Source organism: Prionailurus viverrinus, chromosome B3 (genome assembly GCF_022837055.1).
Source record: "Prionailurus viverrinus isolate Anna chromosome B3, UM_Priviv_1.0, whole genome shotgun sequence".
NCBI classification, from domain to species: Eukaryota; Metazoa; Chordata; class Mammalia; order Carnivora; family Felidae; genus Prionailurus; species Prionailurus viverrinus.
The window spans coordinates 62,788,379-62,802,317 of record NC_062566.1 but is presented as its reverse complement, the minus strand read 5'-3'; the positions used below and the strand labels follow the sequence as shown (position 1 = coordinate 62,802,317).

The window sequence follows — 13,939 nt, the reverse complement described above, 5'->3', positions numbered from 1 at the left end:
TTTCAGAGTTCAAAAACACCTCTCCCCCCTAGATTAAGAAATCTTGTCTTACAGTATCACATTATCTGCACTGAATTCCACTGGATTGATTTTTATTAGTTTTCTATGACCAAGTTCAGGTTAAATGACCACTCAAAATCAGTAGAACTTCGGTGAGGGTTAAGTAAGCCACAAAAATGATTATGAGACAAGTAAAAATTATTAATGGAGCTAAATTGTGAAAAGCTCAAAAGGGAGACCATGGATTATTTACCAAGTAATGATTCTCTCTGCCTTCCCCACTTGCCAGCAAAATTACTATGTAGGAAAGAACCCGTAAGGGAACTGGTCTTAAAATAGACCTTGAGCCATTTCAATGGCTCTGAAACCAATCATATAGTAGGTAAAAAAGAATTCTGTAAAGGAAGGGAAACAAATGTCTGGTAAATAATTTCTGCCTTTTCTGATCTGTCAATGTATTTAAAAAATTTTTTTTATTTATTTTGAGAGAGAGAGAGAGAGTGAGCAGGGGAGGGGCAGAGAGAGAAGGAGAGAGAAAATCATAAGCAGGTTCCACGCTGTTAGTGCAGAGCCTGATGCAGAGCCACAAACCGAGAGATCATGACCTGAGCAGAGATCAAGAGCTGATGCTTAACCGACTAAGCCACACAGGCACCCCTATTTGTCAATGTATTTTCATAAAAATCTACAAGGAGCAATGAACTTTATCAGGGTTAGATGCGCTTAACTTTGTTCACTAAGTTTAATTTAACAACTGCTCATTGAGCACTCAATGTGTGCAAGTACACAAAATATTCACATGATCCAGCACTAGAGATGTTATGAATAACTGTGATGTAATTCCATTGGCATTGAGAGGTAATAGCTTTCACAAACAGGAGTGTATATAATAGCCCTTTTCTATTGCCACTGGACATTTAAGAGCCATTTTTAAAAATATCTTATTTTTTCATAAGCTCTTTCAAAAATCTAAATTCTCTAAAGTCAGCTCATGTAACTTTCAAATGGAAGTCCTTGCTTGAGGCTTTTTACAAATGAGTTAGTAGAGAAAACACTGCTTAGATTTTAAAGATAACCATAGAGTTAAATCTGAAAAGAACATGCCAAAATAAGTTTTGTGGAAAGAAAGCATCTGTAGATAACAAGTTTTGTCATATTCAGGTCCACTTCTTTATCTTCTTTTGAATGACCCATGCATCAGTTTATTCATGTAGGTAACTAGCTAGAAAACATTAATTCCACATGTCCCTTAGAATAGGTTCAATTATCTGAATGAAAAAGTCTATAAAAAAGTCTCAGGAGGGCCAAAAATTATAGGCAACAATGTAGAAAGATAAATTCAATCTAATATAAAATACAAATTTCCCCATATTAAAACCTCTTTCACAATTTGAACAATTACCATTCTTTTTCTTCTCTGTATTAACTTACTAATAAAGTCAAGAGGAATTACACTCATCTCAATGCCAACTTACAGCTACTGCTTAATATTAATATACTAATGGAATTTTTCAATGAAAAAAAACTGACTTTATTTAGCTTTACTGGATTATTTTGGAAGCAAAGGAATAAAGTAGAAAGAAAACCTGGCACTAACATGAAGTCGGCAGGCTAAGAAAAACAGCAAAAAAACAAAAGAAGACTAATTTATACAGCATCTTTCTTCCTAGAAACCTAAAGAGGCTCTCGTATATTTCACCTTTATTCTCAAAAGAGATAAATAAAAAAACAGAAACAGAAAGATATATTCATAGTTTACAGATGCAATAAATGAATTCCAGAGGAGTACAGCTGAACACAATGTCTATATAGTTCAAGAGTTGTATAAAAATCCCATATTAAAAAAAAAAAAAAAAAGGAATACAATGCCCGGCTCCTCAAGGTACTTAGCATCTTTAAACAAAAACCCACAAGATAAAAAACAAAACAAAACAAAACAAAACCTAGTAGCTCTGAATATCAAGATAAAGTACTATAAGAGAAATACAATATTATGTGCAGGTTCCAGAGAGAAAGATATTATATTCAGTGAGAGCATTTGAAGGAAGATATCAAAAGGAGATGCCATGTGAAAGAAGCAACTGGAGAGGAAGGATTATTTATGACTATAGCACAGCACTGTACAGGAAAGACATGGCCTATGTGGGTTAAAATGAGTTCTGACATAGCCTAGTTTAGATGGAATATAGGTTCCATGTGGGGGAATACTGGGAAATGATGAAAGATAAGCTTAAGCCATATTGCAGAGCACCTGACAGATCAATGGTGAGCAACAAGGATTTTTGATGAAGAGAGGAATGTGATTGGATCTACACTTTAGAAAGACTAACCCGGGAGGAGTTTGTAGGATAAATTATAAAAGGAGAGACTGGAGGAAAACCATAAGTGAAATATCTAAGGTGTCAATTAATTTACAGGTCTGAAGCCAGGTTCAATCTAACATGATGCCGAAAAGCCTACAGAATCTATTAAGACTTTGTATTTTGTAAGTAAGTGGGACTAAATCAAGCTAAAAAGCTTCTGCATAGAGGAAAAATCAACAAAAGGAAAAGACAACCTACAGAATAAGATATTTGCAAAATCATGTATCTGATAAAAGGTTAATACTCAAAATACATAAAGAATTTATACAATTCAACAGCAAACAAACAAACAAAAAAAAAAACAGCAACAATAACAAAAGCCCCACAAGTAATTCAATTTAAAAATGTGCAGTGGAACTGAATAGGTATCTTTCCAAAGAAGACATCCAAATGGCCAACAGTACAAGAAAAGGTGCACAACATCATTAACCATCAGAGCAATGCAAATCAAAACCCACAATGAGATACCACTCACATCTGTTAAAAAGGCTGTTATCAAAAAGGTAACAGATAACAAGTGCTGGTGAGGGTGTGGAGAAAAGGGAATACTTGGGCACTGTTGGTAGGAATGTAAATTGATACCGCTGCTATGGAAAACAGTATGGAGGTTCTTCAAAAAAAAAAAAAAAAAAAAGAAAAAGAAAACAGAACTACCTTATGATCCAGCAATCCCACTTCTGAGTATATATTCAAAGGAAATGAAAACAGGATCTCAAAGAGATAACCTGCACCCCCAGTGTCCACTGCTGCATTATTCACAACAGCCAAGATATGGAAACAATCCAACCCATCAACAGATAAATGGATGAAGACATGTAGTACACATATATCTCATTATATACTAAGCGAAATAAGCCAGAGACAGACACATGTGGAATCTAAAAACCTCCAGACCCAGAGAAATGGGGAGTAGAATTGTGGTCACCAAGGGCTGGGGTGGGCTGTGGGAAGATGTTGACCAAAGGGTACAAATTTCCAGTTATAAGATTAATAAATTCTGGGGGTCTAAGGTACAGCATAGCGATTATAGTTAATAATACTGTATTACACTTGAAAGTTGATAAAAAAATAGATCTTAAATATTCTCACTACAAAAAAAAAAAAACAAAATACGGTAAATAAGTGATGGAACGGATGTGTTAGCTAATGCTAGGGTGATATCATTTTGCAATATATAAATGTATCACATGAAAACATTGTACACCTCAAACTTCTACAATGTTATGTCAACTATATGAATAAAGCTGAAGAAAAGACAATATTTTACATGATCACCAGTAAATAAGTTTTTAATTCAATTACTATAAAATTAAATCCCACTTACACAGATTATTATGTTAAGCTCATTAAGATAGTACTTTTTGCTTCCTTCTGGGAATTCACACTAGGTGATTTTATTTAGAGTTAAGAAATAGGGAAACAAATTTTTTAGTTGGTATGTACCACATATAACAATATGAAAAAAATGTTAAACATTCAGTTAAAAGCACCATCAAGACTAATATTTATGTATTTATTTATTTAAGTTTTTATTTTAATCAGTCAGTGCTCATCACAAGTGCACTCCTCAATCTCCATCACCTATTTTACCCATCCCCCACATCCCCTCTGGTAACCATCAGTTTGTTCTCTATGGTTAAGAGTCTCTTGGTTTGTCCCTCTCTCTCTCTCTCTCTCTTTTTCTCTTTGCTCATTTGTTTTGTTTCTTAAATTTCACATATTAGTGAAATCATATGGTATTCGTCTTTCTCTGACTGGCTTATTTCACTTAGCATTAAACTTTCTAGGTCCACTCATGTTGTTGCAAATGGCAAGATTTCATTCTTTTTTATAGCTGAATAACATGCCATTGTATATACCACCTCTTCTTTATCCATTCATCAATCAACAGATAACTGGGTTGCTTCCACAACTTGGCTATTGTAAATAACGTTGCTATAAACACAGTGATGCATGTATCCTTTTGAGTTTGTGTATTTGTATTCTTTGGGTAAATACCCAGTAGTGCAATTGCTGGATCATATGGTATTTCTATTTTAACTTTTTCAGGAACCTTCACACTGCTTTCCAGAGAGAGTGTTCTTTGCTGTTCCTAAGAACAGTGCAAGAGAGTTCCTTTTTCTCCACATCCTCACCAACACCTGTAGTAAGACTAAGATTAAGAGTTAATCTTGATTTATAAAAAAAAAAAGAGTTAATCTTGATTAAATGAAGCCAGCTTGAATGAACCATCTCCTATACCATCCTACACCAGATTAAACAGATGACAAAGACAGGGTGCTGTAAAATTTAGTGTCACAATATTTGTAATACATAGCTATTGTAATTCACTTTGCTTAGAAACACTGCCCAGTGAAAGCTGAATTAATTAGACATGGAACTATTAGTTTATGAAGTACTTCATGTAGACTCCTTGTCACTTTTTATTTAAACATGTTTTTATTTAAGCCGCCGTCAAGCCCTATCAATCCACCTACAATGTCCATTCTTCCCCTTTCACACTGCTATTCCCCCAGTTCAGGTCCTCAGAAACTTTCATGTAGCCCAGTATCTCAGTTTTCAGTTTGAGCTCCTCATCTCCAGAATTCCACTTCTCTAATCCATTTCTCGCATCATTATAGTGGTTCAACTTAATGTCCTTGAAGTTCCCTTCAACTGTACAATTCTATGTCATTCCATTTGCAAAATCCTTCAGGGTAGTGGCTTTCAAATTTGTTTAACCATAACAATTTGTTTAACAATGTAGAATATACATAACATACATTTATACTCACATAACACTCATTTATATTCACATATGTGAATGCACATTTCACAAAATATAATTAACCTTACTATGTACAATGCATTTTGATATTTTATATTTTATTCTAGTCTCTTTCATTTAAAGAAAAAAAGGTTGCGACACATTAAACTCAGTTGGAAAATACCAACTTAGGGGCTGCCTACACAATCCTGCCTAAAATTTAAGACACTCCTTTTTTATTTCAATCAACCTTTGTAGACTTACTTTCCACTACTCCTTAAACTCCGAGCTCTAGCCAAATTGAACTTCTTGCTACTTCCCTTATGTATCTCATGATTTCCTGCTTCTGTGAGTTTGGATAAGCTCTGCCCCTAATTTGCAACTTTCTCTTAGACATTTGCTCATGCCTGCCTTTGTCAAAACCCAAACAACGTACAAGGATATCAAATGTAATTTCCCCCATAAGACCCTCTTGATGCTCCCACATGAGATTTTTTTTCTCCTCTCAATTCCCATAGCACTGTAACTGCATATTCCAATGGCAACTCTACCTTGTCTCTCCAGGTTCTCTGAAGGCTGAGACTGTCTTGAACGTCTCTTTACAATACTGGTACATTATAAGCATCCAATTAATGTTTGCAGAAAGAAAAACATAGAGGAGTCTATAAACTGCAGTAGTATCAGGTTAAAGATAACAGGAAAAGTCAAGGTTGATTAATTCATCCTTTTTATTCACTCAATTTTTTTCTCACATCATCATGTCACAGAACAAGTCTCTACTGAATCATCTCTTACCAATACTAATAATTTAAAAACTCTATTTATTGATACCATCTTTGCTTTTTATGGCTATTTTATGATATAAGCACCACAAATTATCTGGATGAACAAGTTCCCAATTTAAAAGGGAAAGTCAATGTAAAAAGATCAGTTTAAGATCTATCATACCATGTGTCACTACCAATAAAGTCCTGTGCTATGAAAAAATGGAAGGATAACAATAAATGAATAAAGTAATTTATACTTGTAAATTTTAGTAATATGTTCTTAGTCATTTAATAGAGAATATAACAAAGACAAGGTAAAATACAGGTCTAGAGTTGAAGTAAAGGACTGTAGGACAGAAACATACATCTAGTGTCTTAGACAACACAATTCCTAAGCAGACATCTACAAAAGGTTTCTTAAAAAATAAATGGTAGCATAGACAGGAAAAAAGACGAAAAATTCAATAGGACCCAGACACCAGAGACTTGAAAGGTAAGTCAGACATACCCAACACACTTTAAAATACATAGAGTTAAGATAGAAATCTATATTTTGCAGAAGAAAGGAACATAAGGAAAGTCAATTAGTAAATTTATAGAGAGGCACTGAACCAGGCAAAAAATAAATTGAAAGAGTATATATGTGCATGTTTAATATACACACACAATCAGTGATACCAAGAGGAGAAAGTTCAAGGTTAGGAGACAGAATAATCATTTTACTAAAATGAGGGAGTCACATTTTCTAAGCTTTAGGGGGAATCTACAGATGAAGACTCTAGACCTGCGATAAGTTTACAAACTGTAATAATTGACAAGTATAATCCAACATTTTACTTCCAGACAGATCTTCCATCATGTGCTTTCTCATGCATGCTTGACTTTACTGTCTGAAGGGCCAGCAATAACACAGCCTCAATGAAGTCGCACCTGGGAGTCAAAATGACACTTGTCTGTGCTGATTCCAACTCTTCTGTTTAGGGTCCAGAATCAATACTAGCAAAGCATTTCTTGTGCCAAGGGACCAGGTTTAATGTCCAAAATCTTGGGAACTGACAGGGCTTCAGGCAAGCTGTGCAATGCTGAAGAGCCAGGAGCAATCTGTACAGGGCTATGTGCCTGTTTAATTAGCATTATGTCTGGGTCCTCCCTGCAAATCTTAAGGGCCTCTTATATGTTCCTCCCACTCCAAACCTTTTGGATTTGCCTCCAGCCACCCAACCACCAAGGGTTTTTTTCCCTAATATTCAGAGTGAAAAAAGATCCACAGAGCAATTTTCCACCATAAGCATGTTTTCTAACATGCAGACACCAAAAATAATTTGAAAAAGTGTCTGCTCAGCATTTTTATAAAGTACTCTGCAGCTGGAAATTATTCTTGGTATACTTAGTGGGTTATAGTGCCAAATCTGATAGGATATCTTATTTTGAAAAGTTTCACAATTATGCCTATTCCATTTAAGCTTCTAAGTGGAAAAACAAAAACGAAACAAATTTAGCAATGGCATTACATCCTACTTTGTAACAATGTTGTGGCTCCCCTGAATTAGATACATTGTGATATAAAATATAATTTGTTAAGCTTTGGACTAATTTGTTCAGTCATCCTTTAAAAGGCATCCATATGCCAGAAATACTGCTGTACACTAGATATGTAAAAATGAAGAGTACCGAGTATGTCTTTGAGGGTCTCACAATCTAGCAAGAGACAGTCACATAAATAATCCTACTAATGTCCTGAGGAAAACAGTAGAGGTATAGACAAACAGAGAAGGAAAATACAGGAAGCAGATAAATTAGAGCCCATTTCATAGAAGTGTATGAAGTGAGAAGTTCTTTAGAACAGAGATAAGGACATGGAAAAGTACAGGCAAAGATTCAGATATAAAAAGCAATCTCCTAAAACCTATTAGTTCATTATAACTTGAACCCAGAAACTTGTATGGAAATGACAGGATCAGACAGGTAGGAATGGAAGGGAAGGCAAGGATCTCTTCTTAAGAGTCTTTTCTGCCAAGGTAATGTGCTTGTAGTTTGCCTTAGTAGTGGGTTATTTAAGTATTTATGCAGAACAGCCAAGGACAATACAGTAGAAGGGTTGAATGGGACACAAGGTGATATTGAAGGCAAGCTGACGAGTTAGGAGACTCTCACAGAGTACAGGTGAAAACTCAGTAATAGTGAGAATGAAATCACAGGGTCAGATATCAGAAGTCACAGAAGTAATAGCAGGTTCCTCGAGATCTAATAGTGGTGGTTGGTGTGGGAGCGAAATGAAAGAAAATGGAAATCTAGTTGTGGGTCCCAGGTTAGACTTAGGTGATGGGGGTAGATGATGATGATTTAACTAAGAGAGAAATATAGGAAATGGAGCAAGTTTGTGCAGGAAGAGAATGAATAAAATTTTGAACTTGTTGAATTTATCGTGCCTATAGAATATTCAAGTGGAGATATCATGAGAATTGAATGCAAGTCCCAGAGTATAGACTCACTGTTGTGGTTCCAATGGTCAACTAGGTTTGAAAAAGGATAAGACAGAAGGAGGGAGGGAAGAAGAGATGGAGGAGAGGAGGGAGGGACATACTGAAAGAAGAGCCATTTAGGATGGTTCCTAAGTTTGTAAGCAATTGAAACCTATTTATTTTCAGGAAACCTGCTGCTTTTTACCTCCCTGACACAGTTCACACTTCTACCAGCAACAGCTTGCTTTGCACTTGGAGATCCACTTTTCCCCCAATGGGTTCTGTTCTTCCCACAGAACCATAGTAAAATGTGGTTCTAGTAATCATGACTCTATCTGTTGCTCTAGGAATAGCATATGATCTAGACCTATCCAGTCAAATAAAATCATCAACAATGACTGGTTCATAGATGATACAAGTCAGGCCACTGAGTGGCAATGAAATATAACTGGATAACTACATTTTCCTTTGAGTTATTTAAAAAGACTGAAGCTTTTCCTACTAGATTTGAACCAGAAAAAATGTAACCAGGAGCCATTTTCTGAATATAAGAGTCTAGTCAAAGGATGGAATCAATAGAAAATAGAGGCAAGAGATGGAAACAGGGGGGAAAAGATATTGATTACATAATTTGTGTCTTGTACTTAGTCTACTTGAAGCCAAACTTATCTTTAGGTTATTGTCAATAAATTCTCTTTTTCTTAAAGGAACTCTCATGCATTGTTGGTGGAAATGCACACTGGTACAGCCACTGTGGAACACAGTATGGGCGTCCCTCAAAAAGTTAAAAATAGAACTACCATATGATCAAGTAATCCCACTAGAGGGTATTTACACAGACAATACAAAAACACTAATTCAAAAAGATATATTGCACCCCTATGTTTATTGTAGCATTATTTACAATAGTCAAATTAGGGAAGCAGCTCAACTGTCCATCAATAGATGAATGGATAAAGAAGATGTGATATATATATACACATATAAATGTGATTATAGTTTATATATATTATATATTAATAATTATATGTATATACTATAGGTTATATATAAATAATGGAATATTATTCAGTCATAAAAAAGAATGAAATCTTGCCACTTGCAATAACATGGTGGCTCTAGAGAGGATAATGCTAAGTGAAATAAGTCAGAGAAAGACAAATACCATATGGTTTCACTCATATCTGGAATTTAAGAAACCAAAAAAAATGAGCAAAGCACAAAAGAGACAAACCATAAAACAGACTCTCAACTATAGAAAACAAACGTGATTACCAGAGGGGAAGTGGGGGGGGGGGGATGGGTAAAATAGAAGAGAATTAAAAGTACACATTGTGGTGAGCACTGAGCAATGTACAGAAATGTTGAATCACTATACTGTACACCTAAAACTAATACAACACTATAAGTTAACTATACTGAAATTAAAATTTTTAAAAATTAACGAGGAAAAGAATATATAATATGTAAAAAAAACCAAAATTCTTTTTCTTGAAAACAGTTTGAATATGACTTATAATCAAAATAAATCTAACCAACACAAAGAGTAAAGTGGCAATTGATGTTTCTAAAAATATAAAGTTAAAATCTAGTTTAAAAAATCAGCCACTTATTTACAAACCTTTATCAACAGTAAATATTTGGCTTAAAAAACAAACGGCAGTTATTCATTTATTATTATATTCAAATTATAATACAAGTTTCCATTAAGGAATTTAAGGTCATCAACACCAAGATAAAGTGAGAAAACAAATATGAGAGAAGAAAAGTAGCAAGGATTAGAAGAGAAAGACTGAATATGCAGTTTAAGGAAGAATATTAAATGAATACCATTAGAAAAAAAATTAACACAGATTTCTGGCTAAAGAGAGTCCATTAAAATGACAACAAAGATACAACATCTAGAAAACAAAATGTGGGGCAGGCAGGGGTAGACATCAAAGGATTTCAGTACATTTCCTGAGTCAACAGATGAAGATGGAACAACGGCTGATACGTCAGCAACAGAAGCTGTAACCTACTATTTGCGTAGCAGAGAAGAAAACCAAGGAAGAGAACAAATTAGGCTACATTATCCTGAACTCCAGGTATAACAAGTATTAGATATGGGGCTGGAAAAACTCTAAAGTCAAAAATGTTCACAGTCAGCTTTCCTCCTGCCTAATTCTCAGATATGAATAAGCAACCAAGACATTTAAGAAAAGACCACAACATGAAAGAGAAGGAAATAGAAAAAAGACCTTAAAGGAAACATTAATATTTTAGGAAACAATGCTTAAAATCACTAGTTTGTATTTTAAGAGGGATATAAGAATGTTACATCTATAGAAGGAGAAATAAATTGTTATAAAAAAGAAACAACCAACAAGTGAAGTTATTGATCACCAAAAATACAACTGTTAAGAAAGGAGGGCATTTAAAAAGGAAATCTCACATCATGTACAACAAAAAGATAGAAAGATACAAAATAATGTGAGAAAAGACAAGAGATATGAAGATTCAAACTAGGAGGTCTAACGTCCGATCACTGAGAATACCACAAAAAGGGAATACAGAAAACCAAGGGAGCCAATTATCAAACAAAGGAAGAGGATTTCTCAGAGCCATCCTCAAGCTACACTTCCATGGGCTCTGCTATTTTTGTGTCTGTGTCAGATCTGACATTTGTATGTTTTTTCCATACAAAACAAAAAGCCATAGCAACTCTAGGTCTTACATCCACACACCCTTCTCTACTGGAGAAAGTGTTTATCTCCTGCCAACCATCCATCATCCTAGGCTTCACTCATTCTATTGGGTACACATAAGTTAACAAAACCATCCCTGATGCAATCACTATAGTCAGGAGAATGCCATGTTGTGACTGGCTTTCACCTGGATTAATACCATCCCTGAACCATCATTAAGAGAAAGAGGACACAGATATGCTGCTACTCAATAGGAAGCTGCAGAACGGATGCAGGAAAAGCAACCTTCAATATCCAATGCATTGTTGTGACATTTCAGTACACCAACCATAAAGACACAATCATAAAAGTTAACAGAGAGGAAAAATAAGTCAGCTAAAAAGAACAAAAATCACATCAGCATCAAATTTTTCATCAGCAAAATGCTAGTGAACCATGGAGCAATGCCTTGAGTGGTTTGAGGAAAAATTACTTTTCAATCTAAAATTTTAAATTCATTCAATGTATCCATCAAATGTGAGGGAAGAATAGGAACTTTTTCAAAATGTATGGATTTGAAAGTACCTTCCTTATGGAAGTTTCTTAAAGATGGACTAAAAAGAAGGAATAGCCAAGACAGAGGAAGATATCAGAAACAGTAAGAAGTGGCTCCAAACCACTAGAGAGAGAAAGAATAAGTTAATCCTTAAATACACTCTTTATAGGGATATGATGTTTACACATATCCTTCAGTAACTATTACATTTCTTTTTTTTTTAATTTTTTTTAACGTTTATTTATTTTTTTGAGACAGAGATAGAGCATGAACAAGGGAGGGTCAGAGAGAGAAAGGGAGACACAGAATCCAAAACAGGCTCCAGGCTCTGAGCGGTCGGCACAGAGCTGGCCGGCCATGGGGCTCGAACTCATGGAGTGTGAGACCATAACCTGAGCCGAAGTCGGACGCTCAACCGACTGAGCCACCCAGGCGCCCCTATTACATTTCTTACGTGACTTACAAAGAAAACCCACAGAATTTAAAAATCACTGTATTTCCAGGAAATAATATAGGTTATCTATATACCAAATTAATATATATACCAAAAATATATATATACCAAAAAATATATATACCAAATTAATCCAGGTGAAAACCAAGGTGACATTTTAATACTAACGAAATTCTAAAGAATAAAAAAAAGGCTAGTTATATGAAAATCAGGTTATCTTGTAAACAGCTTGAGATATACATATGTATCTACCTGCCATAATCACCCAGTAATCTATGAGATATAAAAGCTTATTACATTTAAATTGGTTTTCATAACTTCTACAAAGTAGGAAACTTACTCTGTCATTTCTCCCAAGTCGTTGCTACTTCTTTTCAGCAATTAGTTAAGCACTTTGCAAAAAGAAACAACTCCTACTCAAAAATTAGCTCTAATATTTTGAGGTAAAAAAAGAGCTACAAAACAAAAGATTGACTTACATGGGAAAGTCACAAAACTGCAACCTGTTATAAATAAATGCTTAAAATGAAAATGAATCTAAATGCTTCCAATGCTCCATTAATATTCAAAGGATTAAGAAATGCAATCCCATCTTTTTCTTAGAATGAGTGAACACTAACCTGAAGAATTATAGCTCTTCTAGATCCGTTTTTTCCCATAATTACTCAATTATTCATTAGAATATGTAAGACCTCTATTGGAATTTTTACACCAGTGTTTCACAAATGGATTTAACTATAAAAGCCTAGCTATACAATCTCTTCCATAAAAGCAATATATTTCTAATATTTATGTCCTTAAAATATCCTATAGTAAAATTAATATTTCTATACAGAAAGAGAAGGAACTATTTCGTCCCCGACAACTTGATAACATCTCTTTCAACTATAGTTATAATTATCATGTACGAACTTCCAAAGCAGTTGTCAAGATTTAACATTAGCATTAATTTATGTCATAACTGACGGTTACTATAAAGATAATGGCAAAGCATCCATTTCTCCAAAGGCAGCATGGATCAAAAGGGAAATTTCTTCTTAATTACTACTAATCTGCCCATTTTTAATTAAATTGATCAGTAATTTATTATCTTTCTCTTTCTTGGAAGGCTGTTATTATCACACAGCTTCCCCAAAGTTATCAGTTATCAGTGATTTTTAGGCAATCCAATTACTTCTGGTGTGAGTCCCACCATTTTGTAAAACTTGTTTATGCTAAAAACTTAATACCCAATTTCTCTGTACCTTAAAAAAGAAATTTTAAAAATGCAGAATTTGCATTCAATATTTCACACTTGAAAGTGAGCAGTTTCAAGATCTTATTTGTACAGAAAGACAATTAAAAGTGGAACTTTTATGCCTTTCCCCCTTGTTTGATAATCAAAATAGTTGTTATTAGTATGTATCTTCCCAGAGGAAAGAAATGAGGTCCTTGTAATTTCCTTTGAAAAATATCTACTTCCTACACTATCCATAACTAAACAATAAATTACGGCATTATTCCAAGTGTTTTCCTTATCAGTTTCTTTTCTAAAGGTAAATACAAATGAAAATATCTGACATACAAAATAAGAAATACTTAATTCAAGCAAACTTTAAAAGAATTTAAGTGCTTCATGTGTTTTTTCTGAATCAAAACCCTTAATTGATATTAAGCTTTGATCAGCATCAAGTTTAAAATATAACACTGAAGTAGCAAATTTTCATGATACTGGTTCATAATATAACTTCTCAGAAGCTGAACGTTCTGTGAAAAATGAGAAAATGAAATGCAATGTTTCTTGATAGAAGGGACAGAAATCTTCCTTCCCTTTGTGACAATACGCTAAGACAAGCAGAAAATATCAGCTTACACTCTATTTCATTAGATATGCCTTGTATGAATTGACTACAGCTGATTAAAAAAATTCATATTAAGAATACAGA

The 13,939-nt window shown here is 34.3% G+C and overlaps 1 protein-coding gene across 2 annotated transcripts in view; it reads right to left on the bottom strand.

Moving 5' to 3' along the window:
- Window positions 1–13,939, bottom strand: part of DPH6 (diphthamine biosynthesis 6) — a 173,236-nt gene that overhangs the window by 139,766 nt on the left and 19,531 nt on the right. The window lies entirely within an intron of this gene.